Source organism: Miscanthus floridulus, chromosome 17, assembly GCF_019320115.1.
Source record: "Miscanthus floridulus cultivar M001 chromosome 17, ASM1932011v1, whole genome shotgun sequence".
Lineage (NCBI taxonomy): Eukaryota > Viridiplantae > Streptophyta > Magnoliopsida > Poales > Poaceae > Miscanthus > Miscanthus floridulus.
This window is the reverse complement of record NC_089596.1, coordinates 43,255,968-43,270,955: the sequence shown is the minus strand read 5'-3', so window position 1 is coordinate 43,270,955 and position 14,988 is coordinate 43,255,968.

The following is a 14,988-nucleotide window of genomic DNA, read 5'->3' as shown; positions in this document are numbered from 1 at the left end:
CGAACCTCAGCTGCTGCACCTGCTTGGCCGTGGCGGCCCTCAGGTCAAGATGGGTCACTAGAGGCGGACCCTGTGGTCTAGGCAGTGGACGAGAGCCCCTCCGTTGAGTGTCTGGCCTCGGCATGATCGGACCATGGGTACGACCAGAGTGGCGTAACTGTGGCTGAGGTGCCGACTCTGTCTCCTTGGCCTGCTCACCCACCTGAGTCTGCTGTGCTGACTGTGGCTACTACTGTGGCTCCCCCTGAGGCTGAACCTCATCAATGGTAACATGTCGTCCTCCAATCATGAGAGTCCCAGCTGGACCAGCATGAAGGCGCTCAACTCGCTCAAGTGAAGCCCTCGCTTCTAGTGAAAGCTAATCAGCAATCCGGACTCCACTACGAGCACCTCCTCTCCCGGCATGCTCTATGGCCTCTATAACTGCGGCGGCTCTCGCTGTCTCCGCATCTGGATACTTGCGCTTCCTTACTACCAACTTCTTTGTTGCCTTGCCTTTTGGATCTGCTGGGGCCTCGGATCCTCGTCACCGGAACCACCTCCGACATTCTTTGTACGAGCCATCTGATGGATCTGAGAAGAATCAACTGCCGCTGACAAAGATCAACTGTCACTTCTGAGGCTTGGCCTCATTCCATACTCGCGAGCTTGGCCCCGAGTTAACTGACAACTGCCACTGACACCTTAATGGAACCGACTCGCTGCACGATGGAATAGATAGGATATACAAATAATTTTAATTATGCATCTAGAGATACGAAATTCTAAGAAAGCAAGCAATTAGGTACAAAATTGAAACGCGGGCTTCCTACCTGGTGAACCAATGAAACAGCGAGAAGAGGTACGAATGGAGAACCACCGGATCGGCGAGGCTAGGGTTAGGGTTCTGGCTCGACAAAGATCGGCGATCGAGCAAAGCGATGAGAGCACTCGAGCTTGGCTACAGTGAGGGTGGAGCTAGGGCACGAGCTCGTTGGTGCTGAACAGAGGCTCGGTGGTGGCGTTAGGGTTGAGGGCGGTGCTGCGGTGGTGGTTGGCGGCGCTGGACGGCACGGCGGTGCGGGGAGCTACTCGGCGCTAGGGTGCAGGGCGGCACAACGGTGGTGGCTCGTGGTAGCATGGGCAGGCGGCGGCTGGTGGCGGTGCTGCGGCGGGCGCTGCGACGGCGTAGGGGCGTAGCTATGGCGGTGCGGGGAGCGGCGTAGCACGGCGGCGCAGGGAGCGGCTCTAGAGGCGGTGAACGAGCGCGAGGCGGACAAGCGCGAGGCATACGGCGGCACGGGGAGGCGCTGCGGCGGCGTGGAGATCTATGGTGGTGCGGGGAGCGGTGGTCCAGCGATGTCGGCGTGGCTTGGAGATGGAATAGGGCTTGGCTATGGCGTGGATGCAGGTCAAGGGACACGGCGATGCTCGATATATAAAGGGGTCCCCCGCGGGATGAAATAGGAAACAAAAAAAGAGATCTAAAACTGCACGATTCCTATTGACCGGACGCTCTAGTGGCAGCGACCAGACGCTGCCACCCAGCGTCCGGTCGATTCTAGAGAGGTCCAATTCCTTTGGAATCACGACCGAACGTGTCCGATGGACACCGACCGGATGCAGCCAGAGTCTGGTCAATACAACCTTCGTCTTCTCCACACGGCTGGACGCTGAAAGCCTTCTGACCGGATGCTAAAACGTAGAGTCTGGTCACTCCTTCATAGCAAGTTCACCTCCTGTGAACTGACCGGACGCTGGACTCCAGAGTCCGGTGCAGCATCCATCACTCTTTCTTGAGCAAATCTTTAAAGTCCTTCGTGCTGCCTGTTCCCAATCAAGTCCCAACTTGAATAAGATCCGAATAAACACCAATTGGGACTGATGTGAGTGACCTCTCTCAAACCCTCAAGTTTTTCAAAATATTTTGCCTTAGGCTATAATTCTTTTTAAGAAAATAGACAATAAGAGGGCAATTTGAAGACAAACGACAAAACAACATTCATGCATATGCAATGCAATACTTGTAAGTGAATCTAGTTGCTTGTCAAGTTTGATCCAAGGTTAAGCTTCTTCACACGTTTTTTGGCGGTTATCTTAACCATGTTAGACAAACCCTATATGCTTTACAAAACATTGAACATGTTGTATATTACAATGCAATGCAAGGGACAACACAAGCTCATTTTTTAGTGAAGTTATTAAAATCAAGCACATTGAGCTCATTCCACAATCTACAAAATGTTGCCTCATCTAGTGGTTTAGTGAAGATATCTGCCAATTGATCCTTGGTCCTTACACCTTCTAGTGATATATCATTCTTTGCAACATGATCTCTAAGAAAGTGATGACGGATATCTATGTGCTTGGTGCGAGAGTGTTGAACCGGATTATTTGCAAGTTTTACCGCACTTTCATTATCGCACAAAAGAGCTACTTTATCTAGAACTACACCATAGTCTAGCAAAGTTTGTTTCATATAAAGTATTTGTACACAACAAGCACCCACGGCAATGTATTCCGCTTCGGCAGTGGACAAAACCACACTATTTTGCTTCTTGGAGGACCAAAACACAAGTGATCTACCAAGCAAATGGCACCCTCCGGATGTGCTCTTCTATCAACTTTGCAACCGGCATAATCCGAATCGAAATAGCCAACTAATTCAAATATAGCTCCTTTGGGATACCAAAGGCCAATGCTTGGTGTGTGCTTAAGATACCTAAGGATTCTTTTTATGGCAATTAAATGAGTTTCCTTAGGATTAGCTTGAAATCTAGCACACATACACACACTAAATATGATGTCGGGCCTAGATGTGGTCAAATATAACAAGCTACCAATCATAGAGCGGTAGAGAGTTTGATCAACCGGGTTACCTCCCTCATCTAGGTCGAGATGTCCATTAGTTGGCATTGGTGTCTTGATTGGCTTACATTCATCCATCTTGAATCTCTTGAGAAGATCATTAGTATACTTCTCTTGAGAGATGAAAATCCCTTCTCTCATTTGCTTGACTTGAAAACCAAGAAAGAATATAAGCTCTCCAATCATTGACATCTTGAACTCCTTCGACATCAATTCACCAAACTCTTTGCATGAATCTTCATTTGATGATCTAAAGATGATATCATCAACATATACTTGACAAATGAAGATATGCCCATCAAGCTTCTTGGTGAATAGTGTGGTGTCGACCTTCCCAATGGTGAAGTCCTTCTCAATGAGGAAGTCCCAAAGGCGCTCATACCAAGCTCTTGGGGCTTGCTTAAGCCCATATAATGCCTTGGATAATCTATAAACATGATTAGGATATCTAGGGTCTTCAAACCCGGGAGGTTGATCAACATAGACTAGTTCATTAATAAAGCCATTTAAAAAAGAACTTTTCACATCCATTTGATAAAGTTTTATTTCATGATGTGATGCATATGCAAGGAGGATACAGATGGCTTCTAATCTTACAACCGGTGCAAAGGTGTCTCCAAAATCCAAACCTTCAACTTGAGAGAACCCCTTTGCCACTAGTCTTGCCTTGTTCCTCACAACAACACCTTGATCATCTTGCTTGTTTCGGAACACCCACTTTGTTCCAATGACTCTTGCACCTTTTGGCCACTCTTCAAGAGTCCAAACTTCATTGCGGGTGAAGTTGTTCAACTCTTCATGCATTGCATTTATCCAATCCGGATGTTGAAGAGCTTCTTCTGCCTTAGTAGGCTCAAAGCAAGAGACAAAAGAGTGATGAGCAATAAATGAAGCAAGTTTTTGTGATCGAGTCATTACACCCTTTGATGGACTCCCTATGATGAGATCTTATGGATGATCTTGTAGTAGAGGTGTATTTCTTCTATTGACCATTTGAGGGGGAGGTTGTGGAGCATCAATATCTTGTGCTTGTACCACCATTTGTTTATGGGAGACATGAGTATCTTCATTTTCTACTCTCCTATCTTTTTCACCATCTTGTGGCACACTTGATGAAGAAGGTGGATCAATCACTTGTACATCATCTTCATCATCTTTAGGCTTGATGTCTCCAACCGGAATGTTCTTCATAGCCTCCCTCAATGGTTCATCACCTACATCATCAAGATTCTCATGTGCTCCTTGGGAGCCGTTAGATTCATCAAATTCCACATCATATGTTTCTTTAACTAAGCCGGTGGCATGATTAAATACTCTATATGCTTTGGACTTTGATGAGTAACCAACAAGAAAACCAATATCACAACATCTTTGAAACTTCCCTAGGTGTTGCCGCTTCTTGTAGATGTAGCATTTGCAACCAAACACCCTAAAAAGGAGACGTCCAGCTTCTTCCCATTGAGCAACTCATAAGGTGTCTTGCCAAGGAACTTTTGAAGGAATAGGCGGTTTCATGCATAGCATGCGGTGTTGATAGCTTCCACCCATAGAGCTTCGGGGGGTGTTGTACTCATCAAGCATTGTTCTTGCAAGAGTGATCAATGTTCGGTTCTTCCTCTCAACTACACCATTTTGTTGAGGAGTATATGTTGCGGAGACCTCATGCTTGATCCCAACTTCATCACAATAGGCTTCTATATTTGTATTGTCAAACTCCTTCCCATTGTCACTTCTTATCTTCTTGAGCTTCACTTCAAATTCATTTTGTGCTCTCTTGGCAAACTTCTTGAAGCAAGATGCAACTTCAGATTTGTCATGAAGGAAGAATACCCATGTATACCTTGAATAATCATCAACAATCACAAGACAATAAAGATTTCCTCCCAAACTCTTGTATGTGGTTGGTCCAAATAAGTCCATGTAAAGGAGTTCTAGCACTCTTGCGGTTGACATGAAAGCTTTTGTTGGATGGGTATTTGCAATTTGCTTGCTGGCTTGACATGCACTACAAAGCTTGTCCTTCTCAAACTTCACATCCTTCAACCCTCTCACCAAATCATTCTTCATTAGCTTCTTGAGTGAGCTCATCCCAACATGAGCAAGTCTTCTATGCCATAGCCACCCAAGTGTTGTTTTGGTGAATAGGCATGTCTTCAAGTTTACATATTTGGAGATGAAGTCCACTAGATATAGGTTGTTGTATCTAAATCCTTTGAATATCACATGATCATCATCCTTCTTGGATACAACAACCTCCTTCTCGGTAAACAAGCATTGGAAGCCAAGATCACACAATTGTCCAATGGATAGCAAGTTGAAACTCAATGAAGCAACATATAGCACATTGGAGATGGAATGATCATTTGATATAGCCACTTTGCCCAATCCTTTGACCTTGCCCTTTGAGTTATCTCCAAATGTGATTCTTTCTTGTCCATCTACTTCTTCATCTAGTCAGGTGAACATACGAGGATCACCGGTCATATGTTGTGTGCAACCACTATCAATAACCCAATGACTTTTACCGGTCTTGTAGTTCACCTACACACAAGAGATCAAGCTTTAGGAACCCAAACTTGTTGAGGGCCCTTCACCTTCTCAACAAGTGACTTTGCAACCCAAATTTTCTTAGGCCTATTCTTGTTGGGAGGACCTAAGAATATGACTTTCATCTTTCCACTAGAATCCTTTCTAAGCATGTAGTGAGCATTGAAGGCAAAAGGTCTAGCATGCTTGGGCAAGGGTTGTGGTGGTGGAGTTTGGCACTCATGAGCAAAGTGGCCTTCTTGTCCACACTCAAAACATCTCTTTGGCTTTGGCTTGGACTTATGTTGTTGTTGAGCTTGAGCCTTCTTCTCTTGATTTGCCAAGTACCCAATGCCACTTCTATCCATCTTCATGATGGTGTTCATTAGTAGCTCACTTTGAAGATGCTTGCCTCTAGTGAACTTGCTCAATCCAATCTTAAGATGCTCTCTCTCCAACTTGAGCTTCTTGTTTTCTTCCTTGAGAGCATCATCGTTTTTCTCTTCCTTGAGCTTCTTGTTCTCATCTTTGAGCTTCTCATTCTGAAGGATCAAACCATCATCATGAACAATAGTTTCTAGTACAATAGCCTTGGTGGTTTTGAGTTCTTCAAGATCTTTCTTGAGCTTTTCATTGTTATTCTTAAGCTTGACAAACTCATCATAATCATCGGCTTCAACCACTTGCTTGCCCTTGCTACTAGAACTTTGCTCAATACTCTCAATAATCAAGTCATCACATGATATAGCTATATCAATCTTAACAACATCGTAAGTAGCATCATGTGGCTCATTGGATAAGAATTCTTGAGCAATAACAAGATTATCATGATTAAACTTAAGAGTAGTATATTCTTCTCTTAGCTTGTTGTGGCTAGTGATGAACTCATTATGTGTCCTCTCAAGTTTATCATGTTTTTCTTTAAGCTCTTTCTTAGAAGATTTGAGCTCCTTGAGTTTGGATGATATAGCATCATTTGCTTCTTTAAGCTCAACACTAGCCTTTTCCGCTATATCACATTTGGCTAAAAGAGAGTCATTTTTAGCTTCTAGCTTTTCATTTTTAGCTCTAGTTTTTATAATGATCTTAGTGTATTGTTTTAGCAATCTAGCAAGATCATCATAAGAAGGTGATTGATATTCATCATCATCACTATCGCTATCATCATCACTAGCATGCTCATCATCACTACTATCATCATTGTTAGATACCTTGCGGTCACCCTTGGCCATAAGGCATAGGTGTGTAGAGGATGATGACGGTGGTGGCGATGAAGATGATGAAGAGTTGATAACAATTGAGGCCACCTTCTCATTGTCACTATCATCATTGGATGAGGCACTAGATGAATCAATGTCCGTGAGCCAATCACCGACAATGTATGCCTTTCCACTCTTCTTCTTCTTGTGGAAATCCCTCTTCTTGCCATCTCTCTTCTTGTATGGGTTGTTCTTCTTCTTCTCTTCTTCTTCTTCATTACTTGAGTCATCTTTCTTGCCCTTGTATTTGTTCTTGAACTTGTCTTTCTTGGGCTTAGTACATTGGTGTGCTAGATGACTAAGTTCTCCACAATTGAAGCAATCCATCTCGGAGATTGGCTTCCTTCTAGAGCTAGTGAAGAACTTCTTCTTGCCATCAAACTTGATGCCACTCTTGTTGAGCTTCTTTAGCATCTTGGTGGTCTTCTTCACCATGAGAGCAAGACTTTCATCATCAACTTCATCATCACTTGAGCTTTCATACTCAAGTCTTGCTTTACCCTTCTCTTGGCTAGCTTTGAATGCTAAGTCCTTATCTTTCTTCTTGGTAGAGGATGAGCCATCTTGTGGCGTGATGTGCATGTACATCTCATGAGCATTGATCTTTCCCAAGATTTGTGTCGGTGTAGCGGTGGAAAGATCACCTTGATAAAGCACGATCACAATATGCACATATTTATCAATGGGGAGGACACTCAAAATCTTTCTTACAACATCGGATGGTTGCATTTGAGTGAGTCCAAGCCCATTGACTTCCTCTACAAGAACATTCAAACATGAATACATCTCATTAGCACATTCTTTAGGAAGCATTTCAAAAGAGTTGAGCTTTTTCATGACAAGATGATAGCGTTCCTCATGCTCACTCTTAGTTCCCTCATGGAGCACACAAATGTCCGACCATAGTGCATGGGCGTCTTTGTGATTCCTCACCCGATTGAACACATCTTTGCAAAGGCCTCTAAATACGGTGTTTTGAGCCTTTGCATTCCACTTCTCATAGTTCACCTCATCGCCTTGTAGGTGAGTAGCATCCCAAGGTTTTGGGAAGCCATGTGAGGCGGCTCTAAGAATACCAACATCTAGAGCTTCTAGATATGCCTCCATGCGAATTTTCCAATAAGGAAAATCATCTCCCTCAAAGATAGGAGGAGGTCCATCCCCATGAGACATCTTGCTCTAGGCGGTTAAGCCTAAATACGTGAGCACAAGGCTCTGATACCAATTAAAAGGATCAAGATGCCCAACAGGGGGGGTGAATTGGGCTAATTACACATTTCTTTGCAATAATCAAAACCTATGGTTAGCCCAATTAACCCCTTGTGCCTAGAAAGTGTTTCTATTGATCTAACGCACAAAAGTTTAGCACCCTAAGTTCCAATCCTACTCTAGCATGGCAATTCTAGGAATGTAAATGACAAGTAATGAATTACTCAAAGTAAATGCTTAAAGTAAAGAGAGGAGAAGTAACGCAGCGATGTTTTGCTGAGGTATCAGAGAGTTGCCACACCCCATTAGTCCTCGTTGGAGCACCCGCGCAAGGGTGTAGCTCCCCCTTGATCCGCGCAAGGATCAAGTGCACTCTATGGGTTGATTCTTCGACACTCTATCGTGGTGAATCACCCACAACCGCTCACAACTTAAGTTGGGTCACCCACAAGCTCTGCCAGATGAACTCCAAACTCCCAATCACCACCAAGCTGTCTAGGTGATGGCGATCACCAAGAGTAACAAGCACGAACTCTCACTTGACCACGACAAGCCTAATGAGAAGGTGGATGCACACTTTGCTACTCTTGATCTTCATTAAGGGCTCTCTTTGGGATTCTCAAATCTCAATCACCTCACTAGGACCTTGCTCTTCTTGGCACTCTCTAAGGTGTTTCTCAGCTGTTGGAATGAGCACAAGTACCCTGACACATGAGTGGAGGTTGTATTTATAACACCGGCTGAAAAATGAACCGTTATGTGCCTCTATGGGGTGACCGGATACTCCGGTCATGTTGAATGAACGCTCCGGTCAGTACACCCCGAACTCTAGTGGTTAAGTGTTGATCGGACGCTGGCTAGCGTCTGGTCAGCACTGATTGGACATGTCTGGTCACATTTTCCCCTCATTGGAACCTTGCTGATGCCGACCGAACGCTAGACCCCTAGAGTCTGGTCACTTGCCGAGCAGCGTCCGGTCAGTAGCCAGAACCTGATCAGCGTCTGGTCAGCATTGATTGGACGCGTCTGATCTGGATTCTCCCTCTCTAGGACCTTACTGGAGTCGACTGGACGCTGGCCCTCAGCGTCCAGTCACATGACCTCTCAGCGTCCGATCACTTCCAGACGCTTTCACCTTTGTCAAATGAACTGACCGGACCCTAAGCTAGCGTCCGGTCACACCAGAGCCAGCGTTCGGTCAATATTTGACCCTCCATTCACTTCCAACTCTCAATCATATATGAATGAAGTTTGCTCCATTGGATCAAAGGGCTGTTATGGAGCTACCTAGTGCTAGTTTTAACAAGTGTGCACCATACCTAACTCACTAGACTCACCTAGGTCAAGCTACCCGTTCATACCCCCCTTAATAGTATGGCCAAAGGAAAAAACAAAGTCCTTAACTACTCTAAGTGTCTCTCCAACTCTAATTGACACTTAGAACTAGTCCATCCTTAACCTTGTCGTCCATCCTTTGAAATCCAAAATGATTTCCATCGTAGGGGCATGAGAACCATGATTACCCATTCGATCTCCATTACCATGACCTAACTTAATTGTTTATGCAAAACACATGTTAGTCACAGTAATCACGTATTGTCATTAATCACCGAAATCTAACTAGGGGCCTAGATGCTTTTAGAGATTGCTCACCAAGCTCTTCTCATGAGGAATGTGTTTGACATCATCTTCAGTAATCAACACGCCATCAAAATATAAGAGAAGTAGAGTACAACCACTTGGAGAGAGGTGAATAAATAGAACACAATCATGAGAGCTAGGTGAAACATAGCAACCTGTATCACAGAAACAAAATGCTCAAACCAAGTGCGAGGAGCTTGTTTATGACCATGTAAATCAGGATGAAGACGACAAACATATCTAGAAGGAGCATCTACACCCAAAGGTGGCTGCATATAATTTTTGTTGTTGAAAACACCATGAAGAAAAGGCAATCTTGACATCCATATGAGGGATGTGAAAGCACCGTGACGCCTAAGAGGGGCGGGGTGAATTAGGCAACCTAAAACTCTATTTCTAACTATGGCCTCTTTTTCTAAACCTTAGCTAAACCTATGCAATTAAGTAAACTATCTAAATGTGTAACTATGGTTTTACTAGTGTGTTGCCATCTCTACCACAAAAGGAGTTATGTAACCTAGGTTCCAATCCTATCAACTTGCCTATGAACTAAACTAGGAAAGTAAAGCACACAACCAAGGTAGCAATATCAATGTGGAAGCTAAATATGTGTAGCACCTGGTTTTAAGAACAAAACCAGATACACACCATATGTGAGCCCAGGAAGTCAAATCTCACATATAGCTACAAATAAAGGTAATATCAATGGACAATGCTTAAATACATAGTGTATTAGTATAAATATTATAACCTCAGAGTATAGACAACGGAAAGACAACTTTGATCTTCCGGTGAAGACTCTAAATCCATAGGGACAACTGACTGGTTGATCACAAGCCTAATTTCTCCAAACTCTAGCAATCTAGTACCCATCTAGGATTTTCATCCAAATATTTCAAAAGTAAAACAAGTGTAAGTATATGTCGTACTCAACAAATATAACATGGGGTTCATGAGGCTCAAAAGGCTGACACTGGTTTAACTGCGATTAGGTTTTTATGAGTCATGATTTTAGCAATTGGGTGGCAACAAGTTTATTCATAAGCCCATATAAACATATGATCAGGTAAACATGAATAATGAATAGCATAAACAGTAATCAATAGTGAGCATATTCATCATCAGTATCATCCGTGTTCATCATCATTAACCATTAGTGATCATTTTTTCATAAGGGTTCTAAGGCCTCTTGTGACCGTGAGCACGGCTGATATACCAGTTTTACACTCTGTAGAGGTTGTACACTTTCATTGTGAGTCATGATTTACCCTTTTGCCCGAGGTGATCAGCCTCTTGACCCACTACCAAGGAAGGTCGGCAGGGTTCACTATGAAGCCTTTCAAAGGTTCATCTAACAAGTTAGGGCCGCTAGGTTTCTATGGCCTGTGAATGTAGAGCTCCCCTTCTGATAGGCACAATGACGTGTAGCCTATACACTGACGGACAGAGGCTGCACTATATCCAACCCAGAACACACCCCTCTTACACCATAAAGGTAACCTCTAACAAGCTAGAAAAGGTCCTCATACTGAGCTAAAGTCAGAGCCATGTAGCCCTCACAGCTGTACTGTAAGTCTTGGATGATCACTTATAGATATGTCCTTATGGAGAGGAATCTAGAGCACATTAAAATAGCCCAATGCTCTAGCCCCCTTGTTCCATGTTGCTAAAAAGCATCTTTTAACGTTTATTGCATATTACATTAGTCAAGTTACAAGATCATGGTTGTCGTTGAGCTCTAGCATCATACTACCCAATGCAATACCCCATAGGTAACAAGGCACAAGGTAACAAAGCACTATGAAATCCTTAGTGGCGGTCAAGGTAGACACATGCAATATGAATTAAGTGATTAAAGGTGAATAGGTAACAAGGATGGTCCCATGCTATACTTGCCTTAAACACCGATCCTTTGGTAAGATTTAATCTTCAATGTTCTTCTTTTTCTTATTGATCACCGCGTATATCGCACCGACTGGACATGATCATAAAGCACCACACAAGCATCCATACAATCATACATGAAGCAAACAATAGATCTAAATTAGAACAGTACACCAATCATAGAAAAATAATTAAAAGGGTTTGAAACACAATTCTACGCATCGCTACGAACACACAGACATGAGAGGCACGCTAATCGGAGCTACAGTTGAAAAGATACAATTATCGAAAGATCTACTCATAAAACTATTAGCTTCATGTGTTTTAATTATATAAAAACATATATAAGATATTTTATAGATAATATAATTTAAGTCAAATTTAGATTTGAATTATAAAACTAAAGTAAAACAAATCATATTTTATCTATAAAATTCTGTTGCATAATTTTTATTCAAATTAGAGTTTAAACCATGAAATTCCAGAAATAGTGACAGGGTAACCATTGTTACTAACGTGTAGATCTTGTCGCTATGAATCTAACGCAACTTGAATGGGTCAAAACGGAGTTAAAACACAGAAGATATGAATTAAACAAGATTTCCTTTAATAAAATAATAGATTAAATCTAACCTTGAATTTTAAAAGTTGAAAACATATCTAACAGTAGTATAAACATGTAGATTATGGACTTACGAACCTAACGCAAGTTGAACGGATCAAATCGGAGTTAAAACGGAGAAGTTATGGCTAAAACAAAATCAGTGGCAAATCTATAAATAAGTGAAAACGTATTTTAGATCTAACCCAACGGAACTACGCTTTCTAAAGAAGAAAACGTAATCTGTGATTATGCTTTGGACCACGGGTTAATTTGCTAAAAATAGAGGGGCGCTTTCATAAAAATACCAGCGAAAGGGTATCTTCTAATCTGGGCCATAGATCTCCAGATGGACGGCTCAGGATGATCGTAAGTATATATGTATTTCCATTGTATTTCTAGATTTGTTTTTGTAAGGAAAACGACCACAAATAGAGCATGACATTGGAGATGATGTCATCAAGCTAGCTAGCAACTTGAACCATGGCAGCGCATGCACGGCTCACTTCCGGTGGCGCCATGTACGACGGCGATGTGAGAGCAACAGAGACCGAAAGAGAGAGAAAGAGAGTATTGGGGATTCATCACCTTGAAGCAGGGCTCGGCAGTGGACGGCGATCCTTCCTATAGTGTTTGGCGGTGATGGGCTAAAACAAAGAATGAGAAGGAACAAGGAAATGGCTCCGACAGCTTCTTCACCTCTACGTGGAGCTCGACAACAGGTCGTGGACAACTGCGACAACCACTGGCGCGGCTACGGCGGCTGCACTCTAAGCTCGGCGAGATCCAAAACGAGTGGCAGTGCTAGGTAGAGCAAGGTGGCAATGGGTAGATGGGAAAAGGAGATAGGGCGGCACGCGGCACCTAGGCTCCATTTTATGGGGCACTTCGCGTGGGGCGCACGACAAGCGAGCAAGGCGGGGCGGCGTGAGACTCTCTGCGGCTGGAGTCCAGAGCGGTGACGAAAGGTCAAAGAAAGGCCTGACTGACAGGACAGACACGGACTCTCGGCGCGGTGGCAAAGGAAGAGTCTATGTCGCGTACGGCTGGAGGTAAGGGGTGAAGCTGACAGGCGGGCCCAGACAGTCAGCGATAGAGGAAGAGGTGAAGGGAAACAACGGCGTCTGCGCTGGGCTGGTGACTGTGCGGCTTCACTTTGGCTGGGCCGTGGCTGTCGGCCCAAGGGGAAATGGCGCATGGGGAGGGCACTGGGCCGGCGCGCTGGGCCAAAGGGAGGAAGAGTTGGACTGAGAGAGAGGGAGGCCAAGGTGGGCCTTCGGCCAGATAGGGAGACGAGAAGTCTTACCATTTCTTTTTTTAAAGCCTTTTTCTTTTCGTAATTCAAAACAAATTCAAATCTAAACCGAATCAAGTATAAATATGATTTAAAATACACTTTTTAATTCAAACATAAATGAGCAAATTTTGGGTAAGTTTTTCGAGAATAACTTTTTAAATTCTTTCATTTTCTAATTTTCTTTTATTTCAAAGCCATTTTTAATTTCATTTGCAAAAATCAATTTTAATCATTTTAAATCTTTAATCAAAACCACTCAATCAAATACATCAAATGCAAGGGAATGTATGCACAAACATGTTGCTAAACCTTATGATGAATTTTAATTGAATGAAAAAAATTAGTTTCCTATATTTTATGAGCATAAAATTTAGAAATAAATCATTTTATACCTATTTTTAAAAGAGGCAAATTTTAAGGTGTTACACTATGAGATAGAGATGTAAACTCCTATCGATGACTCTAGTATTTTTACCGAGGTATCGAGAAAGCGCTCATGCTTCCCCTAGTCCTCGTTAGAGCCCCTCACAAGGAATCCCTTGCAAGGGGTAAGCTCTAGGTCGGGTAACTCCGTGGATAGCCTCAGGCCTTCCACTCACACAAGTGGGTCACCAATGTGCCTTCCAGCAAGCCTCTCTAGGACTTAAATATGCCTTCTAGCAAGCCTCTCCCGAACCGCTCCCCACCGTCTTCACTATTAAGCTTCTGGCCAAAACATCGCGGACCTTGTTCCCTCCAGTATATGGTGGCGGCCACACCACAAAAATGGTTGGTGTGGTCTCGCAAGACATACAAGACTTGTCGAGCACAACAATGGTGCACCCAAGCACCACGTGGTAAGAGGTATGCAAACCTCACTAAACACTAGATCTAAACCTAGAGCAAGCGCGTATGAGCTTGGTCTAACTAACCCTAAACACTTCGCAAAGCACCTATGCTCACCGAGCAAACCTTTAAGCCCTATGCTTGTGGAGAGCACCAAAGTGGAGTATCACCTACCTACTACCTTTCCCTTGCTCCCTCTATCTTCATTTGGCTGGTTGGGGGCATATTTTACCAAACTAGCCGTTGGAGCACACCCAGAATTTCTGCTTATGCACCTACGTGGTAGGTGCTCACACCCGACATGTCAGGTGCTTAGCCACATTGATTAGCCATTAGACTTAGCAAATCTGACCATATTAGAGACTTTTGTAACCCCCTAGTGAGCACAAGCATCATCCAAGCATTTATGAACATGAGCATATGAAATCTCATATCATTCCTATACTTTGTCACATGAAATGTTGATTTATGTATATGTTTATGCTTGCAATCATGTATGACCAATGTATGGGATGGTGGTGAGGTCATTAAATCACTTTATACATGTCTAGGATGATAAATGGAACAATGTTTGTATTCATGACCTAGGCCAATTTTGCGTCTAAGTGTTGGTTTCATTTGAAATGCCATTTTCATGATGCTAGTTTGACTAAAGTTGAACAATAGCTTAGAGTGTTTGCATGGCTCTGCGACCTAAATAAAAGTTGTAGTACTTGACTAGGGTAACAACTTTTATTTTTGGGTCAAGGTCTAATTCAGTGCATAGCATGCTCAAAAACAGCTCACAAGTATCAACAAAATGCAGTTTTAAGACTTGCAAAAATTTCTAAGTGTTGAAACGGTTTTTAGTTTCAAAGTACTTCACTTTGGAGCAATGTAGTTTGTTAACCATTGAGAAT